This window comes from Leucopleurus acutus, assembly GCF_964270905.1.
Source record: "Leucopleurus acutus genome assembly, chromosome: 3".
Taxonomy (NCBI): domain Eukaryota; kingdom Metazoa; phylum Chordata; class Mammalia; order Artiodactyla; family Delphinidae; genus Leucopleurus; species Leucopleurus acutus.
Genome location: NC_139145.1, coordinates 55146697 through 55164590, shown reverse-complemented (window position 1 = coordinate 55164590; position 17894 = coordinate 55146697).

The following is a 17894-nucleotide window of genomic DNA, read 5'->3' as shown; positions in this document are numbered from 1 at the left end:
AGTTATTCCATAAGCAGAGGATGTGGCTGTTGTCAGGGTACTAATGTGCCCTTACATAACATTTTGGTTACAGAGAGTGAAAGATTAAACTTTCATTTTGCGTATTCTTAGATGTAGCTCTGTCCGAGGAGCTCAAAGGGGGTTTTTGGTGAGGGGTGGCCCAAGTGGACAGAGTGACCAGTGGGCTCAGTAGACATATCTTTCCCTACAAAAGCCAGCCCGTGTCATGAATATGGAGTCTCTGCTTGATTCTCTTCTCAGTTGTTCCCTTTCTTTAATCAGTAACTCAACCAGGCTTCCATACACCAACTTCATACTATTGCCCCAGTGCTTATTATACAGGTCCTTATTATTGTCATAGAATGTATGTTGTTGTATTACAGTTATTTATGTATTTTTTAGTCCACCACTGGACTTCAGAAGGAAACCTGTGCCACATATTAACTTTCTATCCATCATGCTTGGCACAGGGCTTGACTCAATAGACCTTTTTGGAATAAATGCATCTGACTCATGTTATTTTCTCCGGTACCTCTCCTAATGATTTCAGGTCATGGAGAGTATTAACTTCTTTGAATTCTTGCAAGAGTTATTATCTAAACAGTGCCTTGTGATTTCTTCTTTGGCACTCCTGTGTATTAATCTATAGTGGGTTGTCTTCATGGTCACCTGCAGAGGCAGATGGACTCCACCCAGGGTTTGGGGTGAATGTCAAGTTTGCTTGGTAGTTGTATATTTGCTATGTTAGTTTCTGACTTGCTACCGGGGCACACACGCTGAGACATCTCCTCCTCTTGTTCTCTGAAGCCATTTTGCATCTGCTTGAGAGGCCTTCCCTGCTCACTCCAGAGACTTAATTTATGTTAAGTAACAAACATTTGCTTACCCTCTTGTGTGTGTGTGTGTGTGTGTGTGTGTGTGTGTGTGTTTCTGTGTGGCATCGTGTCTTGATATGGGAACCATGTTTTTGGGTAGGGGTCCATCTGCCTTTGAAGAAGACAGTAACAGTTATTCTTGTTGTGTTTTAAGTGTTCTTCTGTCATTACATTATCACTTCATTGGACCCTGGGTCCATCCTGTCTGCTACATTTTTTTATTTCTTCCTGCCTGTTTTTCAATCTTCTCTTCTTTTGTCATTTATTGATCATTGGTCATGTTGGTTATCTTCACTCAGTGTTGGAGACACAAAGACAAATAAGACAGGCACTAGTTCAAGAGTGTTTAAGGTTTAGTAAATTTCACTGTGTTTAAAGAAAAAAAGAAAAGAATTTCCCTTCTTGTCATTTGGAGGAGTTGCAGAGTTGGCAACTGACCCATTATCCTCTTCAGCATCTTCAAGAAGCAAGGAGTGGAATAGAGTCAGGGCAGATTTTTTTTATAACTGTAGTGAGGCATCAGCTATTCCTCAGAGCTTCCTGGTACTCAAAATCTGAATTCACTTTTACATGCACTGACTGCAAGGAAGGGTGAAGTAGCCAATGGTTCCCTTCAAGCCCATTCCTTACGGGAACCTTTCCTTAGGCCAGGGATTACTGTTGGGAGGATCTCTTTAAAAATTTCTGATAATGTGTTTTACCCATGGTGGATAGAAAAAAAAATCAATTAACTTCTAGAGCCCAGGGTGGTCAATCATGAAAGTTTAATAAGGAATCCTTAAAAATTAGGGCCTGAGCAAGTTTTTTGACCTTCATAAGATACGTCATTTTCTATACAGAGTCTACCATTTTCACAAAAGCTGTGGCTGCTTTGGACAATCAATTCAACAACAACCACAATGCCCCCATGCCAGTAAAAGCACAGGCTTTTTAGTTCTAAGAAATATGCTCCATTCAATTCTCCTTAGGTTCCAAAGTCTGTCTATTAGAAGCCATTCTTTCCTTAAGAACAGAAGTCCCTTTGGCCCAAGGTGCCATTAATAGGATGTGGAAACTATACAGTAATCTACTCACAAATCCTCTAAACCCCAAAATTAATCCCTTTTGCTAACAGTGAAATAAAGCAGTGTCTTTAACATATTAAGGCATTTTTTGCACATGCATAATTAACTGATTAAGCTACCAAATGTGCAATTATCCAATTATGAGGAAGGAGGGAAAATTAAGATTAGACACTGTTTTTTTCTAGAAAGAGTAATTAAATTGTTACATCAAGGAGACATGAATAATATTTAAATCAAAGAAGCAGAAGAGACAGGAAATGTTTTATCACAAATACAGAAGCAGAGAAGGGAACAAAATGGGTCCATATAACTGGGATTGGAGAAGAAAGAAGGAGCAAAAAAATTAAGGGAAAGAAGACAGGAAAGAGGATGGAGAAACTTGTTTGAAGATACCAAGGAATATAATTGGATCACTCAGTGAGATATATTTATTTCCCTAAGATTATCTTCTGGACAGTATAGTGATATATTAAAGAAATAAACCACCTCGTGGGTGAAATCCTGGGGAAGATGCTATGGAGCACAGTTGTTTTAAAACAAATAATGAAAAATAATAATTAATCTTGCACGTCTGCTTTTTATTTCCTTTTGAGTTATAAGCAAAATAAGAAAGTGTTCTGGAAGAGCTGTAGTTTTCCAGAGGAAGTACCTCATGATGGCTTGAAGCTCAGCTTGTGGGGAAATGATGAATCATGTACATAGGGATTTTCTTCCAAAAATCTTCAGCCTACCATATTTTTCTTCTGTTCATGCGTTCATTCAAGCAACATGTATTAAATACCTACTCTTTGTTAAGCACCATGCCTGGCAATGGTGATAGATACGTTAGTCAAGAAGAACAGCATTTTCTCAACCCTAACAGCGTCCTACTTTTCTCCTTATATAAATGACTTCTTTCTCCCCTCTCCTAATTTCTAATGGGACTCAGGTCATAGGTTTTAAGAACTGTTTGGATACTACAGAAAGACATAAATGAAACATTTGATGTTATGTTTACCTTAAGGATTTTGTCCAAATCTCTTTTTAACAGTTACCTATGATTTCAAAAGCTCGTGCTCTTTAGCAACTGGGAAGAATTCCCTGATACCTGAAACTTATATTCATTTTTAACCTTACAAGATTTAGCTTGGGTATTCTGAGTGTTTTGTTTATTTTGTATTTCCCTTCTAGCTAAGAAGCCATCCTTTTTTCACTCTTGGCACATCTGAGAGTTGTCATGGATTATCTGAAAGGACATGTGCTTTCAGAGACATTCCCAATGATTCCAGGCTCCATTCCTAGTGAACTTACTGGAAATCAAGGCTTCACCAGAAAGTAAGTCATCTGTTCTGAGCCCCTTAGACTCACGTGGGAAGACTGAGGCAGCAATACCCTGAGACAGAGTCCTCTAGGAAAAAGGAGGTCAGGAAGGGAAAAGTCTTCACTGATCCCAAATATTAGTTGAAGAAGTCATTTATCCACTGTCGATTTGGAAACCAAGAGGAGAATAAAATAGTATCTAATTGCTATTTGGTATCAGAGGAAATGTGCTAAGAAATGTCCGTGGGCAAAAGAAGGAAATAGTGATTAGCTCTAGATTATGGATAAGATTCTACAAATTTGGGTGGGTCACCTATGTAATATTGATAGATCTTGAATATCAGAGTTCCTAGGTCTCTCATTGGGTGGAATGAAAAAATTCTGTAGAATTAGATTGTGTCAGTTAATCTGTCTAAAATTATTGTTCTCCTTAGGTTTTCTATTTACTATTAAAAACTTAATTGGATCAGGGGAAGGATGATCCATTTAGGGAAGGTCTTTCTGTGATGGTTGCTGGGCTAAGCATTGCAAGGGGAGTATTGCTTTATTGACTGTGGTCACAGATGAGTTCATATTCTTTGAACACATATTAGAAATAGATTTTTTTAAGCCTCCCTCCTTTCACTCCACAATATAAGCTTCTATTCAATTGGATGATTTCATTTCCTTTCTATATTGACCCCAGTTATGGCTCCTAGGTGATAGGTGAAAATGCCACATCAATTACATAATTGTTACTGTTGCTATGATTTTAATGGTGTGATATCTGCACATGCTTGTAAATTTAAATATTATCTTATTAGAATTAGCTCTGGCCAAATATGTGGATTAAATGCAGATGAGGTAGTGATACCCACCTCTGCATTCACCATCTCTGATGGTGAACCAAATCTCCTGCCTGCAACCCCCACCCCGACCATGGATAAAAGTATATCAGTGTACATTGGAGTGGGGAACATTTCCGGGGGCTTCCACTGAGTCCTTCTTAACGTGATAGCTCTCAGTGGGTCAAAGAACAAAATTGGGAGTTCTGTTCCATCTCTTTCCACTATATGTTCTAAGATTAGAGGAAGAAACAACATGGGTCAGTTGTCCCACTGGACCTACTGGGAGATGGTCTTGGGTCAAGAATTCATCTATCACCTGACTGATGTTATGAGTGGTAGATCACAGTAGTGTTTTAGGTCTCAGGGAGCTAACTTCAGTATGAAGTCAGTACCTAATAGCTCTCATAAAGTTTGCAAATGTCCACAGATTCCCTCAAGGAATGCTTGGATGAATATTTGTAATATACACCAAAGGCCACTTGTTGAGATTGTCCTCAGATGGAAGGGGGTTTGGACTTATAAATTAGCCTAGGTCTGAACACTATGTAAGAGGTCATAATCAGCCCCAAAATTTGAATTGGATTTCTCACCACACCACCAATACCTGGGATTTGCTTACTCATGTTTGTCAAGTGGAACTCAAAGCTGTCTGTTTAATGCCTGATGACAAATAGCCCACTAACCACTGTCATTTTATTCCTGGACATCAAAACCCTCCACGACTCTGTTCTCTGTGTAGCTTATAATAGTTATTATTCCCCCTACCCTGTACTACTCCAGAATCCCATTATTTCCACTGAGGTCAGGAAAGCAATTTTCTTTTTAACTCCTCTAGTCATCTCTAGCATGGAAGAATGGCCAACGTACTGTTTTCAGAGAAAGCCAATGCCCGTTCATGGATGCATTAAGACTTTGGTGAAGGGAGTGTCCTGTGGGTCTCCTGGAGCTGTGATGGTTAGGACATGGCTGAAGAGGGTATATGTATGAGGCCTGGTCTACCGTTCCCATCTCCCTGAGCCTTCTGACTCCTCCCCCTATAGGTTTGCCAGGAAAGTTCTGACATAACAACTTCGTTGGCCTTAGGCCATTCCTGAATCCTAGTTTAATTAGACAACCAAGAAGACTTTTCATTCCATTCCCAGTGAGGTGAGTGTATCAAAAAATGTGGCCTAAATGCAGTTTTATATTTTGGCATCTTTGGGCTAATACCATTAGTGTCTACTCTCATGCATCCTACCCCCACTTACTCCTCTGGATATAAATTGGCAATGTTTTGACAGCTCTTTTGGCATATAAGCTATTTCCTCCCAGATGGGGCCTTGAATTCTCTGCCTTGGATATGCTAGGGTTTACCTTTTATTGTTTTGTACAGAGAGGTACCTGCCTCTGTCAGGGAGATTTAGGGACACAGAGTTCTCAGCCTCATCTGTGTTCTGTCCACATTTAGCCTTCTCGTTGTCAGGGTCTCACCTTTCTCCATCAGAGCCATTGCATAAAAGATCTGGTGGAGCTGAGCATCTAATTGGTATCCCAACTCAGCATTACTTACCGTCAGACTCTGGTTTCCATCACAGACATATTAGCCCTATGGCTATAGGAGACAAAGCGCTACTGCAAAGTTATCAGAAAGGCTTTCTGATTTTCCACTTGAGTTATGAGCTGGGCAGTTAAAGACTCCAATTGACTCTTTCTCTGGGGGTCCGTCAGCTCTCTAGGCTGTCAGAAGCAACTAACTAGCTCCCCAAACATCCTGATCAACAATTGTTACCATAGAAACTAAATGCCACAGTTATATAATCTCTTCATCCCTTGTCTTCCATTTGCACTTCAGGCCAAGCCATCTTCAGTGATTACTCATTTAATTATAATGCCACTGTATCCCATGGAATACTGCTGTTTCGTTTACCTCTTAGAAGGAAGGTATCTGTGCCCTCCTCAGATATGTGGGCAACCTCATCTTAGAATTGCGTCAGCAGGGCTGGTTTCCACAGGCTCTTCCTATTGTATCAGCTGTGGTTTTGGTCTTGGAAGGAAACAAATAAGACATTTATGTGGGCTAAAGAAATTTTAATAAAGTGACTATAAAGTTGTGATCATAATTAAGAGAGGATAACAGGGGATGGTGAAGCACCCTAGCTATTGCGGACACTGCTATGTGTTGCCGCCTCTAGGTCTGGAGAGGGAACAAGGGAAAGGAATAGTTAGCAGAGTTCAGACAGTAGCTGTGGTTACAGGAGAGGACCACTTAACAGACTTGATGGCTTGGGTAGAGCAGCAGGCAAGCCATCGAGACAGAATAGGAAGGGATCCAGAGTTATAAACACCAATATCTCACTTTCCCTGAATCTTCTGCTCATCTGTGCTTCCTGTTAGCCGCATCCAGCTGGAAATTAGATGCAAGGCAGCCTACTGATCTGCTCCACAGAGATCATCTCCCAGGGCTGAGAGCAGCCTGGGCAAGTACGGAGAGTGACTGCAAGGTAGCAGTAGAAAACAGCTGGCTCACAGGGGTACTGTTATACTCCCATTTGACAGATGAGAAAACTAAGGTTCCGAGAGCAAGAGTCAGTTGCCTGAAGTCTTTCAGCTCACAGGCTGGGGTTTCAGTGAAAATGGATCAATTCCAGTGACTTTCCAGTGCCTTGGAAACTGCTTCAAAGAGCACTTGTTTGACATTTTATTCTACAAAGAACTTTCTTCCTAAATAGTGTGTTTTGATCATCACTAGAAATGCTTCTGAGATAGGAATTGTTATTATTTCACTTTACAGGGGTGAAATCAGGGACCAAGAGAGTTTAAACTATGCTGCTAAGCCTCACAGTTCATAAGTGGCAGAGAGCATCCCGACGGCAGGTCTGCTGACCTCCCAATACCAAACACAAGGCACCGTGTCAGTGGACGAGGGTTTGCTTTTTTTCTTGCGGTTTTTTTCTGGCCACCCCCTTTCATTTTTAATGTGGTTCATTCATAGATCTAGCCCAGAAGCACTTTTCCCCCATCTGTTTTCCGAAAGCTAAATTTGAGAAAATTGTAAAACGGAGAGTTTCTCTTCCCGCATTCCCTTGAGCACTCAACCTTGGTGTTCATCCCATCCTGTGAGCTTTGCCATCTCTAGGCACTTAGGAGTGGTCTGCCCCTGCTCACAGCACAGGAATATGAAAGCAGGGAATTCACTTTTGCTTTGTTGGGACAGGCATTTCAGTATCCGCTCTGGGTTATTAGATTTACTGGGCTATAAATAACACTGATTGAAAAACACAACAACAGTTTTTTTAACGGCTCAGGGCTTACCATGACATCAGCAGGGAAGAAATAATTAGCAAAAAAATGGGACAAATGTTGCTGGAGTATTCCCCTAACCCATTTAAAGAATTGTGAAAATGATACTACTCTCTAACATTATTCTTATTTTATTTTTGGTTACTTTTCTCCTGGGAATTATGCTATAAGAATGATTTACCCCTGTGGTCGTATTCTGGCAATCCTATTTAAAGTAATAAAGACATTATTTGACTTTTTTTCTGAGGCAGCTGTAAGTTTGCATCATGTTGAATTAGAGGATTTCTTACTTGCAGATCTATTTCTTACTGATTTTAGGTCAGTATTATCACTTTCTTTGCTGTCACATTACGCAAAAAATGAGTTCTCATTTAGAGTGTTCGGTGACAATCTCTACTTTAGTCACTGAGCAAATTTTGCACCTGGCTTTGTCTTTCAATTAATTTCTATGCCCTAGATGTGGTGTTCAAGTAAGAATGAAAATAAAGATCTAAAAACTGTGTTTTCATATATATGGAATCTAAAAAAAAAGTTTCTGATGAACCTAGGGCCAGGACGGGAATAAAGACACAGACCTACTAGAGAATGGGCTTGAGGATATGGGGAGGGGGAAGGGTAAGCTGGAACGAAGTGAGAGAGTGGCATGGACATATATCCACTAGCAAATGTAAAATAGCTAGTGGGAAGCAGCCGCACAGCACAGGGAGATCAGCTCAGGTGCATTGTGACCACCTAGAGGGGTGGGATAGGGAAGGTGGGAGAGAGACGCAAGAGGGGAGAGGGTTTTGGGGATATATGTATGCATATAGCTGATTCACTTTGTTATAAAGCAGAAACTGACACAACATTGTAAAGCAATTATACTCCAATAAAGATGTTTAAAAAAAAAGGACAGTAAACAGCACAAAATAATTTTTTAAAAAAACACTGTGTTTTAATTAGAGGACGAAAAGTAACATCCCAGGTTAATGTTTCCCACTCTAGGATTGAATAATGCATGTAACATGATTTTACTGAGTACCCGCTATGTGCTAGCACTGTAACACATGCTGGAGACAGAGTCCACGGTGGCTGGAGCTAGCTGCATGGAGAGGAATGTTTCAGGAAATGTGTTCCAAGAGGTAGCCATGGACTAGATCATGTGGGATCTGGGTAGGGAGCACCCAGGACAGTGATGTGTTTCTTCTCTCGATGGTAAACTTTCCAGTAAAGTAGATTTGAGTGAAACAAGAAAGGCTGGATGCAAAGCTGGTGCAGAGCTGGGAATGAAGCTGAAAATGTTGGCATGTGTTCTCACTGTTGTTGAAACCTTGAAATAGCACTACCCTTGACTTCAAGCCATGACCGAGAGCCAGCCGAGGCTGGTGCCTGTACTCACACCTAGCATCTCAACTGGGGAGGCCTCAGAGGCATGGTGGCTCTCCCCCAGTTAGAGGTTTGGAAACATCCAATCCCTCATTTGCAAAATGAGAGCAATAGTTCCTTCCTCATGAGAATGTCATGAGTATTCTCTGAGGCAATTTATTTAAAATGCTCATCTCAGAGCCTTGCACATATTAAGAGCTTAATAAATATTTGCTGTTAGAATGATTATATAATAATGGTTATAAAGGATTATTTTAAGCATGGCTTTGGGCTCTCTGGGAAATGACATACAGACATATGGGGTCATTTTCCGAGAAAAGCTAATCAGCTGTAGTGATGATGGTAATTTAAGTAGAGAATTTCCCTTTTGAATAATAACCTTGATCTTATTCCAAGGTATTCTTCAAAAGTGCCTTTTCTTGACCCCCCAAACATTAAACTACATTAGCTAATGAAGTGAATAACGCTACTGATGGGCTTGACATTTTCTGGCCAGTTGAAAAAATTAACCCTGCTGACTATATACAGCCAGGAAATTGGTAACCTTTCAGCCACTAGCATCATTATGAAGCATAACAAAGGTAAAGAGAAAATGATTTATGCCTTGAAAATGTACTGTGGAGTCATGCATGGCCATGAACACAAGGTTGGATTTCTAGGAAGGCGGTTCCCCAGCTGCTGCGTAAATGCAGAAACTAAAATACAGATTAACACCACATTGTCCCAGAAATGCACCTTTTAAGAGTCTAGCTGCCTTTTACACAGCTTTATTGAGGTATAACTGATATACAAAGAACTCCAAATATTTAATGTACACAATTTGATGAGTTTGGACATATGCAAACAGTCACGATACCATCACCATTATCAAGGTAATAAAGATAGGCATCAATTCTCAGAGTTTCCTTGTGTCCTTGTGGTAAGAGCACTTTACATGAGAACTACCCGCTTCACAAATATTGACATGCTCGATACTATATTGGTAAGTATAGATAGACACTATGTTGTATGGCGGATCTCTCCAGAACACATTCATCTAGCATAACTGAAACTTTATACCCATTGAACAACTCCCCATTTCACCCACCTCCCACCTTCCGGCAACCACTGTTGTATTCTCTACTTCTCTGAATTTGACTACATTAGTTTTCTCATATAAGTGGAACCATTGCAGTATTTGTCCTTCTGGGACTGGCTTATTTCGCTCAGCATAGTGTCCTCCAGGTTCATCCATGTTGTTGCATATGGCAGAATTTCCTTCTTTTTGAAGGCTGAATAATATTCCATTGTATGTATATACCACTTTTTTTCTTTATTCATTCCTCTGTCATTGGACACTTGGCTTCCCCCATATCTTGTCGATCGTGAATGAGGCTGCAGTGAATACGGGAGTGCAGATATCTCTTTGGTTTTCATGTGTTTTAATGTTGCAGCTTGGTGCTGTGGATATCATGTGCTTGTATTGATTTGCTATTATTATTAGCTCCGTTTTGCAGATGAGGAACCCAAGGCTTATAAGGACTCCATTTTAGTGTAAGTTTCCTGTATCCTGCCTTTGAGGATTACAGTGTGAGACCGCGAGCGTGGACTCCAATCTAGACTGATCTATGCTTGTGTCATATAGTCACAGAAAGTGGTACTGCATTTTCTAGGACACACATGTACCCTCACTGTTGTAGCTGTCCTCCCTCTCACCTCCCACTACTTTTCTATTGACAGAAACAAGACACCATGAACCAGAGTTCCTTCCAAGCTCTGAGTAAGCAGCACTACTGGCCTGCTTCTCTGATTTCCTATCCTTCCCATTGCTTCCCACCCCTATGCTCCAGCTGCACAGTTCTTTTTGTGCCTTAATATGCCAGATTTATTTCCACCTCAAGGATGTTTCACTTCCCACTTTCTCTGGGCTCATTCCCTCTGGACTTTACTGTGTCTTTCTAGCATCCAAATCTTAGTATAGCTCAGGTATTACCTCTGCCGAGAGGTCTTTCCTGGTATTTCTCTCCTGCAAACTTCAACGCTGTTCACTCCCTATAGATTTTAATTTTCAGGATAGCATTTTCACATTTATTTGTGTATTTGTGAGTTGTCAGTATCCCCCACTGAAATGTGCAATCATTCAGGTAAGAACTCACCTGTCTTGGTCAATGCTGAATGCCTAATGCAGTGTACGTAGTAGGCACTCAGGAAACCTTGTTAAAAGTGCAGATGAATATTGTAGTGAGAAGAAAATATCATGAGAGCCAGTGTGTCTAATTACTCCATGTAAAATTCACTTCTCTAGCATATCAGTTGCATCCGTACTTGAGAATCAGTGCCTGAATGTGGGGTTTATGAAAAAGGCAAAACAAGGGGTAGACTTTGCTCAATTATCAGAGACTCTCTGACACTCTAAGGGAAAATGCCTTCCTGGCATAATAGGACAGCGAAGAAAGCAACAGTCCAGGCTGAGAATTACTGGCAAAATGGCTCATGCGTTTAGTGTAACATGGTGTTAAGGGGACTTCTGAAAAGCAACACATTAAATCTCATGGCAAAACTCATTTCTTGTCTTATTTTGTATAATAGTTCCAGATAATCAAAAGAGGAAAATAATTCTGATACTATAATATACTCAGAGAAATTTTTAAATGGTATGACAATAGAAAGCACAATGTAAGGAAAGTCTGTAAGCAGAAAGATACACTCTCAGACTACAAGGCTAATCCATTTCTTTAACATATGTGTGTGCGCGCGCGCACACACACACACACACACACACACACACACACACACTATTCTCATGCCTTAACTTCTTGTTTTAGCCTTACTTATAGTAAGCGCCTCACCTGACAGCAAATGAGATTTTTCTCCTGACCACAGGAGGTTTCAGTGAATTAAAGGCCAGAGGCCCTGATGTCCCCTTAAGAGGACCAGCTTGGAGAAGTGGGTGGGAAAGTACCTTTCTAATATGTTCCGTGATTATAACTTTAATCATAGTTACATTTTGTTGGATCGTACCATATGCTAAGCTCAGTGCTCAGTCCTTTTTTCATATTATTTTCAAAACAATATCCAAGAGTAGGTACTGTTAAAGTCCACATTTTTAAGGTTGAGAAAAATAAATTTAGGGGAATGTTCAGTATCACCCAGGCAGTGAGTGGTAAGGCCCATATGATGCCAAGATGTGCTCATCTCCTGTGCTCATAATGTCAAGGTGTATGTCCAATGCCCTGGGTCCCGGGGCATCATGTAATGATGCGATAGCAATAACACTTACAAAGCACTTACCGCGTACCTGGCCCTGTTCAGAGTTCTCCACGTTTGAACTCATTCAGTGCTCACAATGACCTGTGAGATAAGTATTATTACAATATTATTGTTCTTGTTGTTCTTCCCATTTCATAAATAGGAAAAAATCAAGGCCGAGAATACTTGAAGAGCTTGCCCAAGCCCTCTCGTACAGTAACTGGTGAAAGTTTTGAACCCAGGTTCTCTGACTCCAGAATTCATGCTCTGAGGCGGTGTGTAATATACCATGACAGTACAGGCTATTGTGTTTTCCTGTCTTTCGATCCAAAAGTCTCATGACCATTGATTTGGAAGAAAGCCTTTCATGATAGGTGCTCCGTTGGGGGTGAATATTATTAGTCACTATCATGCCCTCGGTGAAAGAGTTAAGGATCTTTCTGGAAGAAAGCCCCCAAATCTGAACTGACCTAATGCCTAGTGTTTCTAGGACACAGCCCTTTGACTCAGAGACCCTGTCTAGAAAAGCCCAAACTGTGGACCTCATTTTCTGTGGGAGTATTTTGGTGGAAGGGCCTGTTGGTTAGTGTTAGTTATTTATTTGTTTACTTGTCCATTTCTTGTCTTCCTCTCTGGCACATCAGCTTCACCAGAGAGAGACTTTTTCTGGCTAGTTTAGCTTTGCATGCACAGTTCTTAACCCAGTGACTGAAAGATAGTAAGCATTCAATAGGTATTTGTCCAAAAGAAGAAGTGAACTTTGTAAAGAAATTCCAGGAGGCAGTGGTAAAGTGGAAATAGCATGACAGTTTCGGAATCGACATAATTGAGTTTGCGTCCCGGTTCTCCTATTCTGTAGGAAGGTGATGGGCGTCAGGCACAGCAAGTTTTGTCCTGGCCCCTATTTTATAGCAACACAACCTTGGGTAAGGCACATAATCTTTCAGGGTCTCAATTTCTTCACATGGCAAATGGAGAATAAACATTCCTGCCTCCAGGGGTGATGACTGGGATGAGTTCGTGAATGTAAGGTACTTAGTAAGAGGTCTTGTTAATAATAAACATCAGGTTCCTTCTTGTTCCCTTCTCATCCCTAACTGTTTTTAGTGGCAATCGGAACATCAGCGCACACCAGCAGCATTAAAGGTTCTTGCTTTCTTGCTCTCTTCACTTGAGAACCCTTAGCTTTTCTTTTTTACCAACAAATTCACATGAGGGTGGTAAATATCCTGCAATGATAGGCAAAGATATTTATGTTGTTTCAGTAAGTGTAAAAGCCTTATAGCACAGGATGCAGGGTGTGATTTCATGGATATAAAAAAGGTGTGAGCTTCCCTGGTGGCGCAGTGGTTGAGAGTCCACCTGCCGATGCAGGGGACGCGGGTTCGTGACCCGGTCCGGGAGGATCCCACATGCCGCGGAGCGGCTGGGCCCGTGAGCTGTGGCCGCTGGGCCTGCGCGTCCGGAGCCTGTGCTCCGCGACGGGAGAGGCCACAGCAGTGAGAGGCCCGCATACCGCAAAAAAAAAAAAAAAAAAAAAAAGTGTATATTTCCATAGGAAAATTCTAGAAATGTATACACAAAATGTTACAAGTGGTATTGATACTACTAGTGGTAGGATTTTGGATTATTTTCTCTTCTTCCATTTTTAAAAGTTTGTCTTATTTTTTACATATTCTAAGATGAACATGGTGTTACTTTGTATCCAAAAATACAGTGCTTCAAGTTGTATGGCTTGACTAGTACAAAGCAGAGGGAAAAAGTCTCCTTGAATATGGTTGAGACTTTATTTTTCAACTAAATTCAGTGAGAAATGGAGGAATATCTCATGGGAGTGAAGACAGAAGTCATTTACTTTAGGCCTCCACATGTCTTTTTCTGAAAGGACACGAGACGAGGAAGCTGTGAAGACCTAATGGAGATTTTCTCTCACACACACCTGCTGAATCAAGGTAGAGAATGGATGTTCCTTTATCACTGATGCTCTTTCCACTAGAGCATAACACAAGCTGATAAATCATGGCCGTTGCCAAGGTGGGGGGCAGGCACCGAGAGCCCTCACTTAGTTCAGGTATGCTTACCCTCTGTCCTAGAAATGTTCTAGAGAGATTTGTAGGCATCACGTTTCTCTGAATTGAATTCTTAAGGGAGTCTGCTGTGTAAATTAATTCTGCTGAGAATCTGTAGGAGGGTTAGTGAGCCCCTTGGAAATTCTCTGGAGAGACATTCCAATTTCTCTCAATTTACTTTTCTTTTTTTTTTAAGCTCATTCAGTGAACTAAAATAAGCATATTTGTGTATTATTAATTATTGTATATCAGCATTTTAATTTTGTTTTTTTTTTAAGGGCATTAACATTTTTTCCAGCTTTTATTGAGACCTAATTGACTGTAACATTGTGGAAGTTTAAGTTATACAGTGTGATGATTTGATACACGTATATATTGGAAAATGATTGCTGCAATTAGGCTAGTTTAACATGTGCAAGACCTCACATAACTACCTTTTTCTGCATGTGTGTTGAAATCCTTTAAGATCTATTCTCTTGGCAACTTTTAACCATATGATATTGTTAACTATAGTCACCATTGCTGTACCTTACATCCCCAGAACTTATTCATCTTATAAGTGGAAGTTTATATTTTTTGACCAACATGTCCCCATTTCCCACATCCCCCAGTCCTTGGCAACCACCATTCTACTCTCTGTTTCTATGAGTTTGGCTTTTTTAGATTCCATATATAAATGAGATCATACATTATTTGTCTTTCTTCGTCTGACTTATTTCACTTGGCATAATGCCCTCAAGATTTATCCATGTTGTTGCAAATAACAGGCTTTCTTGTTTTTATGGCTGAATAACATTCCATTGTATATAGATATAGATGTATATCACATTTTCTTTATCTCTTCTTCTGTTGACATTTAGGTTGTTTCCATGTTGTCTTGGCTATTGTAAATAATGCTGCAATGAACATGGGAGTGCAGATATCTCTTCAAGATAGTGATTTTATCTCCTTCAGATATATACCAAGAAGAGGAATGTAGTTGTATTTAAATTTTTTAAGGAACTTCCATGCCATTTTCCATAGTGGCTACACCAGTTTACATTCCCACTAACAGTGCCTGAGTGTTCCCTTTTCTCCACATCCTTGCCATCAGTTGGTATCTCTTGTCTTTTTGATAATGGCCATTCTAACAGGTGTGGGGTAATTGCTCATTGTGGTTTTGATTTGCATTTCCCTGATGATTAATGATGTTGAGCATCGTTTATGTATCTGTTGGCCATTTGGATGTTTTCCTTGGAAAAATGTCTATTCAGGTCCTTTGTCTATTTTAAAAAATTTTATTCAAGTGTACTAGATTTACGATGTTGTGTTAGTTTCAGGTATACAGCAAAGTGTGTCAACATTTTTAATGGTTGCTTTGTATTCCATAGGGTGGATGTCTCAAAATTTAATCAGTTTCTAAGTGTTCAATGTTTAGATTGTTTCTGATATTTGTTTTTTTTCATAGCATTTAACATTATTGCAGTTATAGATTTGAATACATCCATAGGCTATGTGTTTCCAAAGAATATATGTTTCTGAGACTCTGGTTACATAACACCAAATTATTTTGCAGAATTCTTACACAACTTCCACCAGCAGCAGAAGAGAGTTTGCATTTCTTGCTGACTAATTTTGGATATTATTTTTATTGAAACATGCCAGTTTGACAGCTGAAAGTGGTCTCATATTGGAAGAATTTTTATTTCTTTGCTTACTAGTGTGGTTGAAAAAATTTCCCTTGGGGGTTTATATACCATTACAGTGCCTTCTGAGTTTTTAGTGGATCATAGTACAAACTTGGGATGCAAAATTACTTGTACATATTCTATTTTATTAGCTGAATAACCTAGGGCCAGTTAACCTCTCTGTGCCTCATAAGATAACAATAATAACAGTATCAGATGATATTATCTGAGCCCCCAGATCCACCTTTGCATGAACGCCATGCTTGAAATTCCGGTTATGTCAATGGTCAGACTTGGATTTCAATCTCTTGCAACTTAAGGAGTCTTGTCTGATTCAGGGATAAGCGAGTTCTTTATCATTTCAGATGCTCAAACCGGGGATGGATGAGACCACTGTTTGGGGGTATTGTTAGCAGTGACTCATGCTTCAGAAAAGGTGTAAAACTAGACCTCTAAGCATATTCCTATATTAAAATTCTATACAGTATTTTTCATTATTTCAGAGTCTTACCCAGTAAAATGTAAGTTGCTTAATGGTTTGCCCTGATTTATGTTTGAAAAGATGTCTGTCAGCCTGAAAACCCTAGTCATTTCCACCAGGATTTGTGTGTTGAATTTCTTCCTCCACTCCAGATATACTCTCTGCCCTTTTCCACCTTGTGTGTGCCTTAGGAGAGCTGACTTGTTAGATTACATCAGTGGGTTCTCTGGCCCGTGCCAAGAACTGGTAGGAGAATGGAGGGCTGAAGAAGAGTGTGGTGATGGTGTTTATTTCCCTGGGTCCATTCTTATAACATCACCAATGCTGACTGCTTCCTTTAACCAAAGCTATAGTGCTTCAGGTGACTGTTTCCACAGAGCTCTCTCCATCTCCAGGTTCTGGTAACTGCTTCCTTACTTTGCTGTTTTATCTTAGGAATGGTAATGATGCCTCATGGTTTCCTAGTGTTCTGCCTACATGGAAGACTCTCCTTAGATTACCCATTTGTGTGTACTCTCTGCTTCTTCCTAAGATCCCAAGTGATACAGAGAAATGTATTTTCCCACTCTCTGGCTAGTTGTCTAAACATGTAGTGTTCAAAGACTCAGCCGTTGGTGTCTGGCCCAAGAAATCCTACCACATATCAAGTTATCAAGTTATATCCCAGAACCAATAGCCCTGGAAAACGCCATTTAGAATTCAGGTCGATGTTGTTGACAGCCCACTCAAACACACACGAATTAACCAAACCAGTAAATAATCATGCAAAAGAGTTAATATTGGAAACTTGTTGAGCGTTTATTTCTTACGTTTTATGTTTTTCATGTATGCTGATCTTGGATGACTATCACTCTCAATGCTCATGTAGAAATCTTACTGAGAGGAGTCCTAGGAATCATTAATATAAAATTATAAAGAGAACTAGTCTCCAGCTTAAGTCAAACACTTTATATTTTATGGAGCTAGTACTGTATACATATTTGTTCAGAGTATGGCCTTGGATATCAAAAAATCCTGGTTTAGATTCCTAACTCCACTACTAACTAGTTGTAAGCGTCCTTGAGAAATTACATAACATTTCTAACCTCTATTTACCTCACTTGTAAAATGAAGGTTATAATAGTATTTATTACACGTTGTATATAAAGCACTTAGTAGGAGTGAGTGCTCTATTAAATGTTATCTATTATCAGTATCATTGTGACTCCTATACTATTTTTTCCATGAATAGGCATCATTTTACCATCCATAACTAAGGCTCATAAACTCTATAGTCCATAGGGGCCAACAGGTAACGTATGAGTAAAGTAAGGTAGGCATAAGAAGTCATTTTGCCATCTTAATCTTTCCTTTGTAGTCCTACTTTTAAGAGACACAGAGAGGATGAGAGAGAGGGGGACAGAGATATTTCTCTACTCTGTGAAAAAAAAATCCTTATAAGCTCGATGACAAAGGGCAAGTGACTCTGAGCCTAGTTTCCCAAGGACTGCTAGGCTTTATCAAGAGAAAAATGATTGATTTTTGAAGAGAATTAGAAGGTTGTATGTGAAACTTCCCAGTTCTTTTTATTAAGATAATTTTTCAGAGCAGTTTTAGTTCACACAAAAAATTGAGGGTTGCAGTGATTTCTCTTATACCTCCTGCCCCTATACCCATAGCTCTCCCATTATTGACATCACCTACCAGATTGGTGTATTTGTTACAACTGATGAATCTACATAGATACATCAAAATCACCCA